This window comes from Chelon labrosus, assembly GCF_963514085.1.
Source record: "Chelon labrosus genome assembly, chromosome: 15".
Classification (NCBI taxonomy): domain Eukaryota; kingdom Metazoa; phylum Chordata; class Actinopteri; order Mugiliformes; family Mugilidae; genus Chelon; species Chelon labrosus.
In genome coordinates this window covers 8,550,836-8,572,441 of record NC_140348.1, presented here as the reverse complement: position 1 = coordinate 8,572,441, position 21,606 = coordinate 8,550,836, and the positions used below count along the sequence as shown (strand labels likewise).

At 40.6% G+C, this 21,606-nt stretch overlaps 1 long non-coding RNA gene across 1 annotated transcript in view; it reads left to right on the top strand.

The window, feature by feature from the left end:
* Positions 1–642: 642 nt before the first annotated feature.
* Positions 643–21,606, top strand: part of LOC311500634 — an 84,373-nt gene continuing 63,409 nt past the window's right edge. Inside the window, exon 1 of the long non-coding RNA XR_014699490.1 lies at positions 643–924. This is a non-coding gene — a long non-coding RNA (uncharacterized lncRNA). The remainder of the gene's footprint in view (positions 925–21,606) is intronic.

Below are 21,606 nucleotides of genomic sequence, written 5' to 3'. Positions count from 1 at the left end.
GCTGTAAACATACTGCAGCTGTAAAGTTGGTCATTTTAACATGGCCATGGGGTTTGGATTTGCCTTTGAAGCCAGCCTCAAGTGGGCACTTAAGAAAGTGCAGATTTTGGTTCTTTCTGAAGACTGCAGGGAAAAAAGGTCTAGGTTGGATGAATAAACTTATTGGTGCAAAGTAGCATTAGCATGGCTTCTCCTCTTTTTATGCACACTACAATTCAAATTTAAAGGCAAATATGGAAATTAGTCTTGGACTTTGCATAGACTTTCAAAGGGATGGAAACAAGTCGAGCTCTCATTCCAAATCTCATTCATTCAGGTTTTTTTTAATTTTTTTTTTAATGTATTCATTTATATTTGATGGTCTTTATTTCCACACCCAAATATTATATATAAAAAAATAAAATAAAATGTGTGCTTTCTTCAGTAAGTAAGACTGGGGGTGTGTTCAAGTCCGTTGTCAGAGAGAGGTGTGTTTGTATACCTTCAGTCATTGTTAAATGTGTTTAGGTACAGAATGTCTCCATGTGTCTGCTGACCAGAGAGCTCCATTCATGATGAGGCTTCCCCTACTGCCGCTGGGAGGGGAAGGACCGACAGCAGGTGGGTGTGACCAAAAATACGAAAATTATCACACTGCAAGTCTGACAGCTACTTCAGTATGAATGGTGGGGCTGCAGCGGACAAGGCTGGGGCAGCAGTTAAAAAAAGAAAAAGTTAGTGAGAGGACAGACAGAAAGAGAGAGGGCGCGCACACGGTCTGCCGTGTGTTCAGGATGGTTTTTACTCCGCACTGAAAAAGTTTGAAAGTGAAAGAAAATGTGTCAGGTCACACTGGTGCAAATGCGCGCCTCGCAAACGTGGGCTGCGTTTAAAAAGAAAAAGAAAAGACGTGCAAAGTTTGCGCCTGGCCGCCAGTGATGTGGGGTAAGTCTGTCAGTTCATTTTATTTTATGAATTAAATGCATAAAACTCAGATAAGTTCTCCACTTCACAGCTGCGCTCCCTTCAAAGCCCAATGAGGAAGCAGCCTAAACGACTTTGATGAACATTTACATTCACTCAAGTTGATTTTTTTTTTCCATCTTCATGGCGGTATTTCAGTACTTTTTTTTGCGCAGAACTCAACACAGCAGAGATGTTAGCAGTTTAAAGAAGTTCAGAAAAGGTTGAGGGGGGCCGTGCAGAGCTCACTCATGCGTAATGGGCGGTTTGTACAAAGATAAAAGGAAGTATGTGGTGTCAGACAGAGATAGTAAACCGGTCTTCCTCTTCCTTTTGTATTTTTTAAAAAAGTTATTGAATGACTTGTCCTCAAACGGTTTTCTCTGACTTAGTTGCAGCCTGTCCGCATTTTCTCCCTATGTGTGCTCCAGCCAAGCGCCACACGAGCTGCACCCTCTTAGTATTATTATTACTATTACTATTATTATTATTATTATTATTATTATTATTATTATCATCAGTTACCTGCAGGGGAAAAAATAATAAAACATTCCAGTGACACGTGTGAACATTTTTCTTCTCTATAGCTCCGTCTTACCAGTGAGTTCAGTTTTATTGGTGAGCGTCACCTCCTGGAAAAAAAAGTCTTAGCAGAACGCAGTGGGCGGCACTGTGTTACTTTATGAACTCAAACTGCTGAAGCAAGGGAGGCAACTGGGAGGTGCGTTCAAGTACCGTCGGAAATGACTCAATCACCTAGAATTAAAACTTAAGACACACAACTAATTGTGCTTTTCTTAAAAAAATGATCTAAAGAAACTAACATAACTCTGCTGCAGGGTGAGAAGAGATAATGAGACCCATAACTGAAGGAATTTGAAGGAATCTTACCAACTTTTTGAGGCGTCTGAGTCAAAACTAATCTGGCAATAAAATCTTGCCTCATGGATTCATTTTGACAGTCTCTATGAATAGGTCTTTGCTTATGTATATGTAGAATCTGTGGGCAAGGAAAAAGATTTTGATAACAGGAAGCTTATCATACCCTGTGGCATCGCATTTGTCAGTGACTTATCTTAAACCAACACCGTTAGGTTAGTGTCCTAGACGTTGTCTGTTGACTCTGTTCTCTCCTGAAAATGACATCAAATGCAGTGAGTACTGTTAACTGAATAAATAAATTAATCTTGTAGTGCAAACACAGAATAACGAATGAACGGATAGCTGTCTAATGCGGTACATACTTTGAGCCACTTTGTGCATCGCGCATGCGGCCATCTTGGATCAAAGTGTCTCATTTCAAGTGTGAAAGTTAGTTTTTGACCCTCAAATAGTCGTTTGGCACAAAAACTCAGCCTTTAACTAAGTCTGACAGCCTTTGTTAGCAATCGATGACTGCGGCGACAAAAGCTAAAAAAAGCTGACGTGTGTAAGATGCAGTAAACTTTGAAGTTTTTATTTTTTTGGTAAAATTTGTTATTTTTTTCTTGGTTCTTGGTTGTGTTAGCTTTCATCTCATGTTACATAATTAATTTCTTCAGTCCTAAAGGGGGCGCTACAGTTAAAACTCAAATTGAAGTGATAGTCGACATTTCTGCGACGTAGCTGCGGAAATGTAACTCACGAGATGCAACGGCTGTGATTGCATCACGGTGATGCAGATGCAACAGCTGTGATTTTTCCGTAATGCCCTTCCGTGGTCACGTGTCTCTGTGGTCTGGCAAGCACAAACCATTCTCCCTTGTTTAGCCTCCTTCACACCATCTACTTGGACGTCTTCTCTGTGTTCTATGCTGCGGTGATTTCAGTGAAAGCAACTGTTGATCCACATTTATTGACTTTAACTCCAACATGAGTCGCTCGGATCCAGTTGCCATTGAGTGGAGTACAGAGTGAAACTCAACACAGCTGACTAGTCACCATCTAGGGTTTTAGCGGTGTCATTACAGAGCAATGCTGACACACAGGTATGAATGGTTTAACCGCGGTAGCCCCCTACAGTGTAGGCTCTGCATAGACTGACTGGTTGCTGGAGTATCAACCAAACTTCATGAGTCATTTGTTGAAATTGTATTATTCTTGTTCTCTGTGTGTTGCTGTGACATTGTTCCAGCATGTCCAACAGCATTTGAACTCATGACCGCATCGGAGTGACTATTTCCCCTACCACTTTTCCCTTATAATGAGAACTTTTCTCTTATTTTCACTTTCTAAGAAAAGTTTTCGTTTGGTTTCCTCTGATGCAGAACTTGGAGACGTAAAGAAGCAGCGTGAGATAATCTCGCTCAACTTTCTATTAACTTTCTTTTTTATATTTTCATGCCACCACCTCATTTCTCGTCTGTTCGGACTCATTAAGACTAAAGCTGTAGATTAACTCTGCATGGAGGTGTGAGGCGTGTGTGAGTTTCATAATGACTGACTCGGGGTTTCCCTGTCCCTGTTTCCTTCATTCATGTGGCTGGAGTCTGAGAAGTATAGACCTGTCAACCCGGATATGAGCTGAATATCGAGTGGGTTTGAGGGAGAGAGGGGAGGAGAAACCGCACATATGTGAGATTTAGCAAGAGGGTGTACGTGTGTGAAAGGGAGACAATGGGAGGGAGACGGTTTGCATGTTTCATTAATCCATCATTTCTTTAAACAGGCTTCTCCCTTGAGATAATGTATTGTGATCCCCGTGTTTGTATATGTGCTTTATAATGGCAGACACTAATGCATTTCCTCATTGTGTTGCCTGGTAACCTGTACAGCACGACATTTTGCATCCCCAGTAACTAAACTGGATGTCAGCAGGAGGAAGTAGCACAACTCAAACTTGTACAGTACATTTTGTCTGATGCTCAGTGATACCATATCATGTCTTGGTGTGAATGACGGAGACCAGATGATAGATTACATGTAAAATACTTATAAAGCGGAAGGACGTGTTCTGCTGATGCAGATAAGTCACATGCTTACTTCATGCAAAAAACACATCCTCTATTAAATAATATGGAAACCATATTAAAACTATAAACCTGAACTAAAATGACATCTTTAGGGGCCACTGTGTCTTTTGTTAAGCTCATGAAATGCCACTAGGGGTCGGAATTTTTCAAAACAGTGTGTTGATTAAAATTTAATTATTTTTTGAAATCCAATGATCTCAACCGCTGACAAAGTAATCACACGTAGTCGACCACTGAAACTTACATGTATGTTCCGTCAATTTATACTGCACTGAAAAAAGGAAACCTTTAAAAAAGCACTGCACAAGTGTTTTCATTTAGTTTACCCAATCACACGTCTTCTCAGGAGTGTGAGGTTTTGCATACTGCAGACATTTTGACTTCTAATAAGAAGGAAAAGCATCTGCCTTCACTCTAACACAACAATGACTCCATTCTAGTGCCCCAGTAAGCCGTGAGAACTTGCCTGCTAACACAATACCAGGAGCTAAATGGGATTCAGCCATAATTATGATTATTACTTACATTGGTACTATTCTTGCTGTGACCTGTCCAGATGAATTCCGTGAAAGATGCCTGTTGTCTTCTTTTGTGAGGGCGAAGGAGTATTCTCCTACAATCTCCTAACGATATGATTATATTCTTCAATTGAAGCCCTTGTAAAAGATTAAATGGAGATCATGTTTTTCTCAGGACTCAGACCAAATATGAATATAAAGGACAGTTATACTGATGGATCCCATAAATAAGGAAGAAGCAACTTAAAGATGACATTAGGTCAATGCTGTATTCACAGCTCTGACCAAAAGCAGACTGGAGAAATCTAATCTGGCTCTGTCCTACTAGAGTGTGCAGGTACGCGAGGAACGTGTGCCAAACCAATACCAGGAGCCTGTACCTGCCGCATTTATTCACCCACTGAAATGTTAGTATTGCACCTTGTAATTCCCACAACAGCAAATTAAGAAATAAGGAATGTGCTTATAATCCAGCGTATGTGAAAACACCTGTGTGGGTGATGGCCACATTTATTTACCGTAGGTGTGCCATTTGTTATAGACCTGTTATTGTGGATTTTGGCCCTCGTCTGCAAAGACGTTTCGAGGAGCTGTGGGTTAGTGGTTGGAAATGTGGACTCTGGGCTAGAAGGTCACTGGTTCTAATCCCTTCTGCATCCACTCTTTGGGTGTATTAATGGATGGATTACATGCAGGCAATAGATTCCTTATATATGCTGATTTACATGCCAAAGATTCACAGGATCCAACTTCTTAAGTTTTTACATCATCTACTTTAATATTTCTGTAATCCAAATATCTTTGGCAAGACATTTGTCTAAATACTCTGTAAAAAATTGTACTGATTGATTGATTCCATTCATTAATAAATGGAATCAATCAATCAGTACAATAACCAAATCATATGCATGAGTTAGTCCTACCAGCCTATTGTTGTCTTAGCACAAAGCGTACCTACTGTATTTCCCATTTAAGCTCCACAGTTTGTTTTTTTTCAGCGTAGAAGCCTTCTAGGTATTCATTTACCACATACTTGTTGTAGCCATGATCACAGTAAAGAATGAGTAGCTGTGATATTCTGTCTTTGTGTTGTGTGTCGGTGTCAGCATGGAAATGAAGTCAAAGCAGGAACTGAGTGATTGTATGTCACTGTATGTGCTGTGCTTCCATATAGACAAATTAGGGGGGACGTACTGAAGAGACGCTGCCATGGAAACCCATGCAGAAGTAGAGAAAGGCGGGAGTCAAAGTTCGTTTCAAGTTCACCTTCATCTCTCGCAGCCAGGTAAAGTAATTCAGACCGGAGTGAGGTTCAGTTACATGTACCATCACTTCGTGTATTGAAGAATTTTTAACGGAGAGAGAAAAAATACAGCAACAAGAAACTGATTAGATCTTAATAAGCAATAGTCTACTGCAGTGGAAAGTGAAAGCACAGTGAAAGCCCCACCAGAGCAAACTAATTTGAGTCAGTGTTGCATAGCCCAGACCTCTTTCCTGCAGTGTCATGCTCATGTGAGGTCTGGAGAAATTCAAACTCAGACGAAGCCGAAGAATCCAGCACAGTTTATTTAAAAACTTGGAAACGAGATTAGAAAGTGTTCGCAGAATTCAAAACAATATCACACTACAGAAAACGAAAGTCGAAACAAAGCAGCCATGTTTCTGTGCGTTCTCTTACGACAACTTACAGCTGCCAAAAGATTCCTTCAAGACCTTATTTTTGATTTCGTGTGTTCACGACTTTCTTTCTTTCTTGGCCACTTGGGGGCAGCAGACACAAGCCGACACATCACCTTTAAAGGTCCAAATTAGTTTGGAAGCCGTCGCTATTTTAGACATAGTTTTGTGTTTTCTCTTTTCTTCTGGCTTCTTAGAACTCCTAGGAGAAATTTGTAGCGCTTTTGTTGTCGAATGCTCCGCAACATTCGCTAGATACTGGCTAACCTTGTCTAATGCTGGACAGGTGGTATGTGTACTATTGTAAAGAGCAACATTTTTTGAAGTAGCAAAAGCTTGTGGGAGTAAATACTTTGACTGTAAGACTCAGAGAAGTGGCGTCATAGAGTGAAGTCTCCCAGATGAAAGTAATAGATGGGGCCTGGGTGTCCCTGAGAAGCCATGGATAACCAAGGTGAGGTGGAGATGGCGAGGAGGAGGGCCGGACAGTCTGAAAAGGACAGAAGTAGTGATTGGATAAGTTTAGTTGTGTTGAAACTGAGAATAAAGTGATTTTGACAGCGTGGGAAAGCAGAAGCAATGAGTGAATGGAGCTCCAGAAATAGCCCAGATCCCCGACGGTGGAGGGGTAGAGACAGAACCAGTGGGAACTGATCTTTATTGCTGTTTATTTGCTTGCGTATAAAGCAGGGGTGTCAAACATCAGGCCCGGGGGCCAAAACCGGCCCGCACGAGGGTCAAATCTGGTTTGCTGCTATTCCCGATTTGTCCACTAGGGTTTTCACTGTTGTAGTCAGAGTTGTGGACATCGCAACACTACACAACATCCAGAACTAAACAACAGATAGCAGGAATGCACCGAAATTGTGCTTTGTTTTTTACTTAACAAATTTCAGGTTGTTCATAAACTGTTTTGTAAAAGGATATTGTTAACATTTTCATAAAACAAAAAGCTACTGATCCGGCCTGTTTGACACCAACTTGGACTGTATGTGACCCCTAAACTAAAATGAGTTTGACACCCCTGCCATAAAGTGTATTTTTCCAGGAAACTAATGTGGCTGAAAAACAACTCTGTGGGCAGCCATGAGAATAAAGCAAACCAAAACAATAAGCTTAAAGACGCTAAAATGCTCAGCAGCACTGGGGTTAACTGCAGAGTCATTGTTGCACTGATACGTTTGGTGGAGTTACCCAGGACCATTAGAGCGTACAAGCAGAAAAATAACTACATACAGTATATACATGTACAGGCAAAATCGTGGGCTGAGTTACTATCAATAGCAACTGAGTTTGCAGCTACTGCTCAGTCAATTGCAGAAGGTGTTCAGCTGCTGCTTCCTCTATGTGCAATGCTGCAGTTGCTGGGTTGCTTCACTTCCCTGAACACACAGCGACCAGATGTCTTTAGAGGCTAGTTGTGCTCTTTAGGTTGCAGAGACACAGAGAGATGTAAACCACAGATGGCTCATTCAAATGAAAGTAGACCTTGTGTCTATTTGCGCACCGACAAAAACAAATGAGTAGGCAGCTTTTTACGTCACACACCGCACACATACTGAAATTTCACTCGAGTCATCTCGTTGTTACAGTTGTAGTTCTTCAAATGCAGGCCTGACTGTTTGGCGATTAGATATTAGCTGGAGCTTGACTTTTAATGCTGCATAGATTATCCGGGGTGTTTGTGTGTTTGTGTGTGTGTGTGTGTGTGTGTGTGTGTGTGTGTGTGTGTGAAAAAATACATGTTATCTCCCATCAACCTGTAATTTTCTGAATTTAATTAACTCAGCAATGAAACAGAAAAGCTTTGATTGAATCTGCACAAATCTAGACTTTAAATATCTGTGTCATTTAGAAACCTCGCAGCTGCATGAACATTTTCATGCTCTCACTTCAGTACGAGTCGTACCTTGTTCCTCTGTATGTTCCTTCTCTTTTGCCACATTTAGTGTTATGAAACTGGTTGTGGAGAACAATGGATGAACATAAGTGCCAGTATTATTATTTTTGGGGCATCACTTATTTCCTTTTTTGTTGGGATGCAAATATACCAATATAACACATATGCTACGTATGGAGCTTAACATAAGGACTGAACGCTGGGGGATATGGTTATCTTGGTACTGCTAATATTAGGTTGCTATAAGGATTCCGGGGGAATCAGACTCTTAAGGGACTTCCTGTGTTTGGTTGCCATTTGTCAGGAACATGAAACCACAAAAACATGTTGATTCGTGCACTTTAGAAGTAGCCTTATTTATACCCTTTGTTGAGAATCAGGCTAATCAGGCTAGCCATTTCCTTATGCCTTGTGTCATTGTGCTAAGCTAAGCTAATCTTCTCCCAGCGCTTGATTGATATTCAACATGAAATAGCATAAAATTAGCATAAAATTAGTGTAAACACTGAAAATTAGCTTTCTATCGGTTCGAATTGTTGGTCAAAACTGAGGGGAGCAGTAATTCCAGACATTTTATGGGCATTCGCATAAGATTTGACACAAAGCAGCTAGGTTTAAAGACGCTTATGTGATAAGATCGTGCAGATCCTGCTTAGGAGGCCCAGAATTCTGCAGCCTTTATGATGGTGTTTACGTGCTTATTGACGCAATTCTTCAGCATTCTTTAGAGTCCGCCTTCAAATGTGTGCCGTACAGTATAGTACAGACCGTGAACAGTTTGTACTTCACTCCAGTGCCTGTTAATGCGAACACGTTCGTCATTGATAGCGCAGGGACGGTGGCACTTCCTCTTCTGTCACATTCAAGTGCTGATTTTGACATAATACCCCTGTCAGGCAAAAATAAATACTTATCTCCAACATCTCAGCTTTTCAGGAACTAATAAAGCAGCCTTGTTTGTGGCTTGGCAGGCGTTGTGTTGCACCTTTCTGATCAGCCAGATCAGCCGGCGCCGTGTGCTGCTGAGAAACAAGAGCTTTCTGCATACGATAAACCACAAAATTTGTTTCACTTGACAAGATCTCTTTGCATAATCGAATTCAGAAGAAAGTCTACATTCACTGATCTTTATGTAAAAGTGTTCAGGCTTGTGTGAAGGTGTTTGTGCACACTGTATGAGTGAGTGGGTGCAGTGAGTGCATACCTGTTGCTCCTGTGGCCCGTTGTAAACTTTTATCCTTGACGGTAAAAGTGAAAGTACAGTCAGCCTAACATGAGCAGCAGTCTTATCATATGTTCTTCTATCTCATGAGCAGTTAGCTTGCAGATAAGTAACATGCATGGCTGTCTTATTACTGGGTGTTACTGTACCTCCAGTAGGAAGGGTGGGAGGAGGGTTACGGTTTCATATTTGGCTGCACGGAGCTCCCTCGGTGCAAGAAATCAGTTTATCAATCACTAACAAAGTCTTGAGCTAAGATTTAAACCTATGTTTTATTTTTGCATGTCCAGAGGCTGTATTTGGCAGCACAGAAGAAATTGCTGGCATTCTTATAGTAGTATATAGTAGTAGTATATAGTGGAAGCAGAAAAACACAGGAATAAGTGCAGAATCTGTGCAGAAACATGACTTGAAAGAGAACCTTTTACATTTCTTCGTGGAAACATGCCTTGAAAATCTACAGACTGGCAGTGTTGTTGATACTGATTAAATCTTGATTCAAGGCCTGGTGGAAAGAACGAGCGTAAGCTTTTGCAGAGTTTCAGGCCTGTACAGTAAGTGGACCACCAGGAAACATTTGATTTCTGTCCAATCAGAGAATCTACAGTGACTTTAGCAACAGTAACAGAATTAATTTTCATACTTAACAGGAAACGCTCCTACGTCTGATATCAGTACTTGAACTCTGAAACAAATCTTCTTCCTCTCGTTAGAACTGTGGTAATTATAGTTCACTCACACCCATAAGATTAAGGCTCAGCCCAGACTGATGTGCAGGTTTTATTGGGCAGTCAAGGTTGCTTACAGTTACTGGTTTTCAGTAAGATGCTGCTGCACAATGCAGCTGGGAAGATGGAGGATATGTGTGACAGTTCTGGTGTGGGCGACACTGAGGGGTTAACTGTCTCACACTGTGCAGACATCGGTAACTAACGGCTGCCACAAGTGCACCGTACAATACTACTGTGGTGTTTTTAGTCAGAGCTACTGGTTTCCAGTAAAGACCTGCACCCAGTGGCTTCACAGCAGAGGAAGTGGTGGTGGCGTAGCCTGAAACTCTGTTCAGAAAAGTTTTCACATTTGAATTGCTTATCTTTTTATGCAAAATGCGCTCACATGCATTTATATAGCTGTTTTTTTTTGTTTTTTTTTATTTCATTGAGCTGACAGCAGCTTCCTGTGAGTGACAGAAAGGGTAAAAAGGTCATAGTGGCAGTACACTGCAGTGAAATGCATTTACGGCACAATTTTCGTAAATAATTCTTAAAAATATGTCATAAAAACTGTCCATGAAAGAGTTTCTCATCATTATATGCAGTTTTTTTCGGATTAGAAAAGGTTAGAAGTATCTACATATGCTAATATAACCTCCTCTTTCGATTTTGTATGGTAATTGGTGCACCATGTTTTACTTTGAGTCCAGTTGTGGCGCCAATGTCAGTATCTGTGTTGCATGCAGACCTATATCGCCACCTAGTGGAGAAGCCAGACATCACAATTAATTACATCAACATGCATATATTTAACATATACAGTTGAAACCAGATCTTTACATACACTGTGTTAAAAGACACATAAACCCTTTTTCCTCACTGTCTGAAGTTAAATCAGACTAAACCTCTCCTGTTTTAGGTCAGTTAGGATTACTAAAATTATTTCTATTTGCTAAATGCCACAATAATGAGAGAGGAAATTTGTTAGAGAATTTTTTTTATTACTTTCTTCAAAGTCAGAAGTTTACATACATTTCCTTAGTATTTGGTAGCATTGCCTTTAAACTGTATGACTTGGGTCAAACGCTTTGGGTATCCTTCCACAAGCTTCTCGCAATAGTTTGCTGGAATTCTGGTCCATTCCTCCTGACAGAACTTGTGTAACTGAGTCAGGGTGGTTGTACATTGTACATTTGGAAGACCCATTTGCGCCCAAGCTTTAACTTCCCGGCTGGTGTCTTGAGATGTTGCTTCAATATTTCCACATAATGTTCTTTCCTCATGATGCCGTCTATTTTATGAAGTGCACCAGTTCCTCCTGCGGCAAAACAGCCCCACAACATGATGCTACCAACCCCCATACTTCACAGTTGGGATGGTGTTCTCAGGCTTACAAGCTTCCCCCTTTTTCCTCCAAATGTAACGATGGTCATTATGGCCAAACAGTTTCACCAGACCACAGGACATGTCTCCAAAAAATAAGGTCTTTGTCCCTGTGTGCTATCTGTAAACTGTAATCTGGCTTTTTTATGTTACTTTTGGAGTAATGGCTTCTTCCTCGCTGAGTGGCCTTTCAGTCCATGTTGAGACACATGTAAATAACATCTGCTTGTTTTTACCATTTTACACTACATCAAATGAAAGAGTGGTGATTTAATTCTCGTGCTTCAAATAAAAAAAAAAACAGCAACAGTAATTTAATCTTTTAAACTCAGCTCTAACTCTAAAACAGTCCGTCCAACTTCTCTGTAGCAATTAATTTATTTCTCTGCATCTCTTATCTGGTAGTAAACTGAATCAAGTTTTGGTTTTTCAAAATGAATGCTTACAATAACGGATAAGTTACAGGACATACCCTCCATTGACAGGGCTTTTGACCCAATAGGCTGAGCCTCAGACATCAGGACGCTCTGTCTCCATCTGCTGTCTGAGTCTGAGAGCTGCTGCATTTCAACCTTGACTTCAAGGTTCAAGATTCGAGATTCTTTATTGTCACCACTTCACTCGAGTCTTTTAATTCCACCCACGGTTTGTATTTTTCTAAGTTAATTTTATGTTGAATTGCTAGATTATGGTTTTGCCATAAATAGTTTTACAAGTTTGAATTCAGTTATTTTTTTTGGCCTTGTATGCTTTTATTTTGATACGTGGTAGTGAAGAGAAACAGTGATGGCTATAAGTTTAGCTCATGGGGCATCCAATCACCCATCAAGCAATTGGGTCCCCCCCACAAATTGGAAATCTTTAGAGAGTCTTTGGACCTCAAATCCACATATTCAAGCATTCATTCATCCATTGACACTGTTAAGTAAGGAGGAGCAATGCGACAGCTTGCTGGTTAAGCTTTTAAATTACAATTAATGCAGTTAATCAAGTGTGTGTAACTGTAATGGTGTGAGTATTGTTTTCAGGATAAGTTTATGTATACAGTATGTCAGCATATAATGCTTTAAGTATCCACAAGTGAGACTATATGGATGTTGTAGTTATGTGCCCTGAACTGAAACCATTTATTTCATAAAACGTATTTATTTTCATATTAGACTGGAAAAATACACATAGTTGAGGTTTTATTTAATCTTTTATTCTGAACACCTCGCTGTCAACCAAGAAGTCATCTGACCCTTGTCCATACTGTGAATCCTGTTTGTGACCAGAAGAGGGCGGTGTTTTCCACATCATCTCCATCAGTTATCCTCCCAGTGCTGGACTTCGTGCTCAGTTTCTGCCCTGCAGCACACCATCAGTGGATGCTTGATCCGGTGTTGTTTCCAGAGGGGTGAACAATTGAAACCCGGCCCCCCGGGGGAATGAGAGGTATTGATTGGTTGGCGGGTGTCAGCTGGCGGTATTGATTGGCATACTTAAAGGCAACAATGGAATGGAACAGTGAGAAGCAGTCAGGTTTTGTTTCACACAGTAGATCAGACCAGTGAGGGCAGCTGTGCAGTGCATTTGCTAATTCAGTGTGCGTCGCTTTTAGTGAATATTGATTAAGCTGCAGCTGAAGTTTTCTGGTTCTGTTGGGACAAAGAGAAAGTTGCGTGTGTTTAGGTCTCTACTGTAACTGGCTCAAACTCAGCAGCTTCCTCTTTCCTCCCTCATATTGCACAGCTATTGTTGTCCACTTCCATTCTTGTTAGTTTCAAATGAATTCCTGCACTAAAACAGCCTTAACATATAAATAAGGCCAAAGGTCAAATGCTAATGACAGCATGCTAACATGCTCACAGTGATTCTTTTTACTGTGTAATTTTTTTTAAAAACCATCTGAACCTTCTTAGGTTTGCTAATAACTAAATAGGTTCTCAAACTGGTGAAGATGTTTACTTAATTGTCATGTTTTCCTAAGGGGGACATGAAACATGCACGTTTCGGTACTTGTAGTGCGAACTGTGTTTGAAAAAAACCCAAAACAACTAGGATTCTGATCTGACGTTCTTAAAGTCACAATTGTAATTTTTCTATCTATTTAGCAGTTGAGGTGGAAGTGACGTCACTGTCTTCATAACAGGGTTTGTTATTTCTATTGGCTGTTGAAAATGGTTGAACACACAATCATTTGGAAATGGAGGAAGACAACTTCGAAAGACACGCTGAGCCCACTGAGTCACACTGTGTACGAGCCGATTCCACGTGGGTTCTAAGCAGTGCTACCATTGCACGTGGCTGATGTCCGCCATGTCATAATCCATTTGCTGGTGGAAGGCTGATCTGGACCTGCACCACCACTGTGGTTGCTGGTCCACCTTACTGCCTGGGTTGATCCTGAGAGGAGCAATCAGAACATTTAGAGCAGCCTGATGAGAAATTATGCACGTCTTATTATTTAGAGCAAAATAAACGTTGCAGGAGCTGGTTGAGATATTTTTTGCCATAAAACTATTCTCATTGGAATTGATCAGAATTCAGACTACAGCTGCTGTTTTCATTAAATATAAAAGTGCTAACTTTACACAACCTCCTCAAAAGCTGTTTGAAAATGTGCTCTGTACATCTGGTGGATATATCTAAGGTAGCAAAGGCACCCACTAGTGACCCTAAATCGAAGGGCAAACATAGTCAACTAATCCTGAATTATTTATAGCATCCTGCAAAACAGTAGTTTTCTTGCTTTTATCTTTGTTTGACATACATGCTAATCTTTCATCATTTGAACTGTCTTTCACAGTTGTATTAAATTAAATTATTTGTACATTATTCACTCCGAGCCAGAAAGACAGTTCGTGACACAGCTGCTGCTTCCATTTAACTTCCCACACTACAGCAGACAGAGGAAGAGATTTTTTTGTTTTTCTTTAGATCTGACTGGGCTGTGATTGCGAGAAGCTGCGTGCCTGAAAGGTTGTATTTTGGAGAGAAATGTGAAAATCAGACCAGAGAGTCCTGGAAACGTTGGCTTTCATTAGTTTCCAGAAAATGAAACTCAGACACCTCCTCCAGTGTTGTCTGGATGGCTGCGCTTAGTAAATGTGAACAGAAAGCTGCACAGACTCATTATAATGAGGTGAAACTTTACAAATTGCATTTACTTCTTGTTCACATAAATGGCATACATGCATACATTTTCTGTTTTATGCATTTAAATCAATGACTCAAGTAAGGAAGAATTGGATCTTGAACAATGAAAAAGCACAGAGAAATGAACTGAAAGCAGTGTGGGATGTCAAATCACAGTTATGCTGTAAGACAGTAACTTTATCAAAGACAGAGTTCTTAGCAGAGTTACGTTTTGTGGAAGATCTAGAAAATGTCACATTTACGCTGGTGTTCAGCAGCAATCTGCTGATCATTTTCATTCTTACTTTTTTGCTTGAAAGGTTAACCTGTGATCAAGCTGATTACTAATAATGCATTTGCATGGGAAGGATTTTTTTTGACAGACTTAAAATTCAATTACATTTTATTTAAATAACATCAGTAATAATCTAAATACTTTACAGAGGCTGAAAACCCCAAAGCAAACGCTAAGGCAGCTCTGGCAAGAAAAAAACTTTCAACAGGAAGAAACCAAAAGAAGAACCCAGCTTATATGGGGGTACCCATTTGCTTGAGGTCAGCTGAGTAAAGAGACAGAAAAAAGAAAGGGAGAGGGGAGGATAGGAGAGAAAGAAAGGGAGGAGAGGATGAAAAGAGACCAGCAGAAAGGACGCCAATAAACTCATATGAGTAACGTGGCACTGCAGATTAGAAACACAGTTCCAGGCCAGAGACACTTACAGAAAGGTTGTTTATCCTGGTTCAACCTGTCTCTTTTATTCCTTTGACCAGCTGGAATCTGTTGATATCCCGGTCTTTCATAAACTTTCAAACACTTCTTTTGTGGATGCATCTCAAGCCCAACCTTGCAAATTGGCTGTTTGTCCCAAATCTCATCCCTACTGATGCATTCTCCAAATTCCCTTCATCCATGTTCAAAGAACGCTTTTAAAACCAATATCTCACCTCTTCAAAAAAAAAATAAATAAAATGCTACGTTTAGAAAAAAAGACTTATTCAGAACCTCCAAGCAGAATAAGTTGCTTACATGACTAGTATCAAAGTGTCTACTGTCCCATTCGTAATAATGTGGAATATAAGTGTACTGACTGAGGCTGAGTCACTAATGGACCCCCAATACAGACGAGACATAACCCTGGTGATCTCATTCAGGCATCAACCCCCATAGGAACACACACACATACACACACACATTCTGCCAAGCGCATTCACCCCCAGGACCACACACAAATTTAGAAGCACACAGATTTTCTTTCTGTCTGTCATACACAATCAACCCTGAGGACCACACACTAATTTAGGAATATGCACATCCCCCCCTGCGCTAATATTCAAATTCACACGATGCAGACATTGAGGTTTCCATGTAGACTTGCTCCAGGACACATCACCCACTGTTTCCGTGAGAACTGCGCCTCTCTGTCCAAACTCCCCCACGTCCCCCCCTGTATGTCCATGTGTCTTAGCTGGCTAATCAGGAGGACAATAGCAACTCAGTCCACCACCTGGAAACCAACGGTGTTTAGACTGAAGGGGAGGTGAGTCAGATCCTCTGACTCATGATCCAGGATTGTCTTGACTCTCCCAGACTGGATGGAGCAGAGATGGCGGTTGGGACTGAGGGAATGTGGGAGGAAAGCTGAGGGAGGTGTGACAAGGGATTAAAGGAATACTAAGAGGCACTCTTCTACAGCCAGGAAGCCTCTTTGGAGAAGCAAACTGGAATTTTGGCACAGAGGCCAAGCAGTGAACTGTTGCGGACAGGGTCTGTGCAAAACACATTTTAGAGCCCTAAAAAGCTCAATATCAGATCAAGTTTACCAGTGTTATCATTGCTTTACTTTGCTGTCAGCCTTTTCCGAAGAGAAGTCAAAGCCTTGATAGCCGGCTTCAAAGCCACCAGACTCCATTGACAAAAACTGTCATTTTACTAAACAGAATATGGGATTTGCTGGTGTGGCTCAAAAAACTCTTAATAAGTAACCAACCATCACTTTAACTAGTGCAGGGGGAATCAAGATAGAATATAAAACTGAGGAAATGGACTGTCTTGCATTGCTAAATAAATATCCTGTTTGCATTCTTGCAGTCAGAGCTAAGAAGTGACCATCTTTCCTCTTTGATAAAGTAGCTTTCCTACAGTAGATCTGGACCATGTTTCATCTGATGCAAAATCGGTCAGCAAATATTGTGTTAATTTGCTTTGTAAACTCCAAAATCACAACCATACTGCCCATTTAACTTCTTATCACCCATTTAAGTAACAGTGATTTACAGTAGCAAGGTCGAAAGTAAATGCTTCAGTCCATATGCCCTTTCTTTTAGAGCCTCATAAATGACGTATGATGAAAATCTACATAAACAAAGAAACAAGCAAAAAACAAATTGGTGTTTCTTGCTAGATTACAATACGGCGCTAATTATGTGCATGTGCAGGGTGGATAAATGTACTGTCACTGTGGGAGAGGTGCAGTAAATGGGTGTGTGGGCGCTGGTCTATTCCTACTTGTAAAAATCTGAGTCCTTCTGCCCAACAGTGTTTCCATGGTAAAACATCACCAGACAAAGTGTTCCACTTGCGTCAACAGCAGCAGCAACAGAAGCAACCATTAATGGTAAATTGATAGTTTAGAGGAGGACAGAGGGGGAGTGTTGTTTTCAGGAGATGGAAATATTCTGGCAGAGACGACATGGTGGAACTGTTGAGTTGAAACAAAATGACTTCAATATGACGTGACGGTTAAAAGTCAGCCTCTCAGCCCAGATGAAGCGGTGTCGCTTTAGTGATGTTTGTCACTGAATTTACAGTAATCTTCATTCTGAGCAGACAGTCAAAGACAGCAGAAAGTCAAAGTGACTCAAGGTGTTCTGACCTTTGGGTTTAGCGAAAAATGACAGAACATCATACGTACGTAACGCATCACCCCACCCACTCACACCAATAATACTTTTCAAACGCTAAGTCCACTAATATATTGACAAAATACTTGCAGTGCTAGACTGGAAAGCTTGATTGGCATAACTATTTGAATCTCACCTTCCTGGTGTTGACATAATATTGTCTCATTATTGAACACAAAGACCACAGACTGTCCGTTGTGTTAAGTTGACACGTAATCCTGATCCACATCTGTGATTCAACAGTAAAAACCACCACCCTCATATCATGGGTCACGTTATATCACTGATAGCTGTGACCCATTAGGGTATTGCCAAGGGCACCGGTGGATTGTTAAGGTTCTGTCGGTTGAGTTGTGGCACCTACATGGATCGGGTTTGTTTGAGTGCATCTCGCGGATGCTCAGTAGGATTGGGATAAAGGGAGTTTGGAGGTGGGTTCAGTGTTTTGGGCTCTTGGCATTACTGTGACTGGGACTTTGTCTTTCTGGGGGAGGCTGCTGCTCTTGTGGGGCATTAATGTTGAGGTTGGTGGTACAGGTCACAATATCATCATCAGTTGAGTGTACTGGTTTGTAGTCCTGAATGGTCTCAATGACAAGCATACAGCGAAATAATTATAAGCCAAGAAAAAAACCTTTAAGCTAAACTTTGTCACACACAGAGTGTTTCTGGTTGTTTATGTAGATGTTTGTAGTTGTCATTTAATTTGGCAATATATAAAGGAGAGAGAAGGTTGGAGTGTGATCATATGGATGTTTCCTGAAGGCAGTAAGTACCAGTGTAATGTCTACTTTTATCCACCCATCAAAAATAAAAGTAAAAAGTATAACTTGACAAAGTATTGCATACTTTATACATATTAATAAATTAAGATGGGAAACGAATCCTTTAAGCAGCAGTAGGCTGTTCTTTTTCAAATAATGTTTAATCAAATGATGTGTACAGAAGCATAGGCTGCTGTGCTGCCAGTCTCATTAAGAATCAACTCCTTGCTGTGAACTTTAGGCACATTCAGCTCATTGTTGCACCTGCTAACTTTCAGACTTAACAAACTGATTGCATATTATCTGTGCAGCAAGATTTAGCAAGCTTTAAGGTTGTTGGATATTGGGTTACGTATCTCGGGGTGACCAGAAGTTACAAATAAAGATGCTATATTGCCGTTTCCAAGAATCATGTTCTTACAAGATATAATCTGTAGTTCTGGGTTTGTGAGCTGCCACCGATTCTAAAAGGCAGATAAAACGTCTTGAACATTCACAAGTAATAAGAGTATAATGCAGACAGAAGCCAGAGTCTCTGCAGATGCGGACAGACTACTAACCAGAGAAAGCAATGACTTGGTAGGAAAAGTAATTATATGGTATTTTACGGGGGAAAATCCTCCCCAGTGCTTTGAAAGACTCAAGTATTTCTTTATAGGGAACAGTTGAATTGTTGTCCATGTCTCATTTGTTTTGGACCAGCTTGGGAACCTTAAGTTGATTACGTAAGTCAAGACATGCTTTTATGAGTTTAGCAGCTGTTTACAAGCCTATTCAGTGGCAGACTCACTTAAGAATTAGTTTAGTAATTATTTAAATGTGCAAAACACAATTCTGTCGCAAGATTTTATATATTAACTTTTAAATTGTCTCGTGTAGATATGTTTGGGGAACCATGGAACAAGGACTAAACTGCAGTATATTATACTTATAACTGTGTACTTTATGTCAGAGTACAGTACAGCAGTATTTTGACGTGTACATACAGTATCCCATAGCAACGAATGAGCAAGTCTCGGTTTGATTCCCACACGGACACTAAAGATAGACTGCTGGCCTATTCATTCTGATATTATGTGTAATGGCTGTCCTTGACTCATCTGTAGACTCAATCTCCCACAATCCTCCCACAATGAGTACTTTGCTGAGCCAGCATTTCTCAGACTTACTTTCTCTCTGTCCACAGAGTCCACGTAGCTGCACGTTGGTGAAACAAACGGGCTTCAACGGATCTAAACATAGATTTCTGTGTGTTGCCTGACTCAGTTTAAAACCAGAGGATCCTACTGTTGAATCTCAGCAAGAGAACGTTTAAATGAAGTGCATAATGAAATCAGATCCATTGAGACCTCCTTGGTATATATTTTTAACTGAACTACTAAGTGAACTAATTAACTACTGTTTCTTTGTGGCGAAGCGATATCACTTGTCACAGTGTGTGGGGTGCTGTGAATAAAGAACTTTCTTGATAAAGCAGATAGGGTTTCAGTTTCTGATGAGTGCTGCTTTGTTTGCATGTTTATCTATCACAGCTGCTCATACTGACTACCAAGTTATTTTTTTTAACCATAATTCTTTCATTATCTCATTATATGTGGTATTTCATTTAGAGAAAAGGTCGTAGGTCATTGTTTGAATGTTCCACTGATAACTCCGGTGGTACTGTAGATATTTACTGGGTCCACAGCTTTCGCAGTGGCTTCTGGGTTGTGAAACTAATTATTGCTTGTTGTTGGTGCTGTTACTATTTGTAGTTTTTTTAAGTAAGTAACATTCAATCACAGCTAGATGCACCTCATACTGTAGGTATCTTAGATATCTCTAGTTTGAGACAATGTAACAGTAGCTCTGTTAGATTGTCTACTTTGCTTCAGACTGACATATCTCTGCAACTGTTAGATGAATTGATGTGGCTTTTTATAGAGGATGGATGTTACTTAGTCTTCATCTGCTGTAGCGCCACCTGCAATTTGTCCAGTAGCTACTCCAGTTTGTGACTGTAACTGTAAAGCTTATAGCTGGGTTGAGAGTAGAGCCCTGCGCGGGACTGTTTTCTTCATCCCGCTCCCGCCCGCTCCCGCAACGTGTGTGTTACACTCCCGCCCGCACCCGCAAAACTCTGAGAATTTATTCCCGCACGATAATAGAGATGCATTGATTTTGTGTCTTCTCCCGTCCCGCAGGAAAAAAAAAACGTATTTGTATTGCTATTATTAAAGAGATTCATGGGGTTGTTTGTTTCGTTTCCCTGGCCTGCATGTATTCTGACGCACTGGTCGGGGGACATCTAAAACGCTTAGGCTCCCGCAGTGTTTTTTTTTAGCCGCCCATTCCCGCCCGCAGCAAAGTTCAAACCGCCCGCTCCCGCAAGATTTGCGTTGGGTCCCACGGGACCCGGCGGGTCCCAATCCCAATGCAGCCCTCTAGTTGAGAGCTTATTAGCAATTGTTGGCACTCTGTAAGTGAAGATTTAGAACACAGGTGTCAAACATACGGCCCGGGGGCCAAAACCGGCCCGCCAGAGGGTCTAATCTGGCCCACAGCATGAATTTGCGAAGTGCAAAAATTACATGGAAGACTGTAATTTTTCAAAAAAATAACTGCTATCCCTCGTTTGTCTACTGTTTTAGAAAGAGAAGTGGACACAACACGGAGACCCAGGACTAAACCGCAGACAAATTATACTTATTTATCTGAAGATATTTCACTTTTTTTAAAGGATATTTCAGTAAATGTAAACTTTCTCTGAATTTACATGTTCTTCTTTACACTAAAACAAATGGAAAAAGTCTGGAGTTGTCGTTACTAATAGGTTATTATTCTATTGTGTTACTGGTCCGGCCCGCTTGAGATCAAATTGGGCTGTATGTGGCCCCCGAGCTAAAATGAGTTTGGCTCCCCTGATTTAGAATATAATCCTTACAATTTTATATGGGGACTATTTTCACATGTTAGCAAGTTGTTGTTAGCATTTAGTTTAAACCATCCTCAAAGAGTCCAGAGTTTGCTTATTGTACATTCATGTTTCTGCAGGCTCATTTCTCACAACCGTCCAACATAATACTTTTGACAAACAGAAATATATTTGTGATTAACACGCATGTTTTTAATTGTTGCTGCCAACAATGTTAACATGTTGTTTCAATAGGCGTGTTCGACTTCATGCAGATCTGTGCAGATCTGACTTGACGTGATGCATGCTGGGTTGTTCATGCTCATAGACCTCGAATATGATTGGTTAAAATGAACTTGTTCAACCCAGCATGCATCACGTCAAGTCAGATCTGCACAGATCTGCATGAAGTCGAACACGCCTAATGCTTTAAGCATTTAAGCAAACTTCCCACCAGTCCCTTAGAACTCAAGAAGCTACTCGTATGTGTGGTGAAACGTCCTATCAAAAAACTCTACAAGTCCAGTTGCCTTTTTTAAACCTTTTTTGGATATATCATGACTTGGATGACTGAGAACCTTCACAATGCTTTAAGCAATAAATACATCACAGTAGGCTAAAC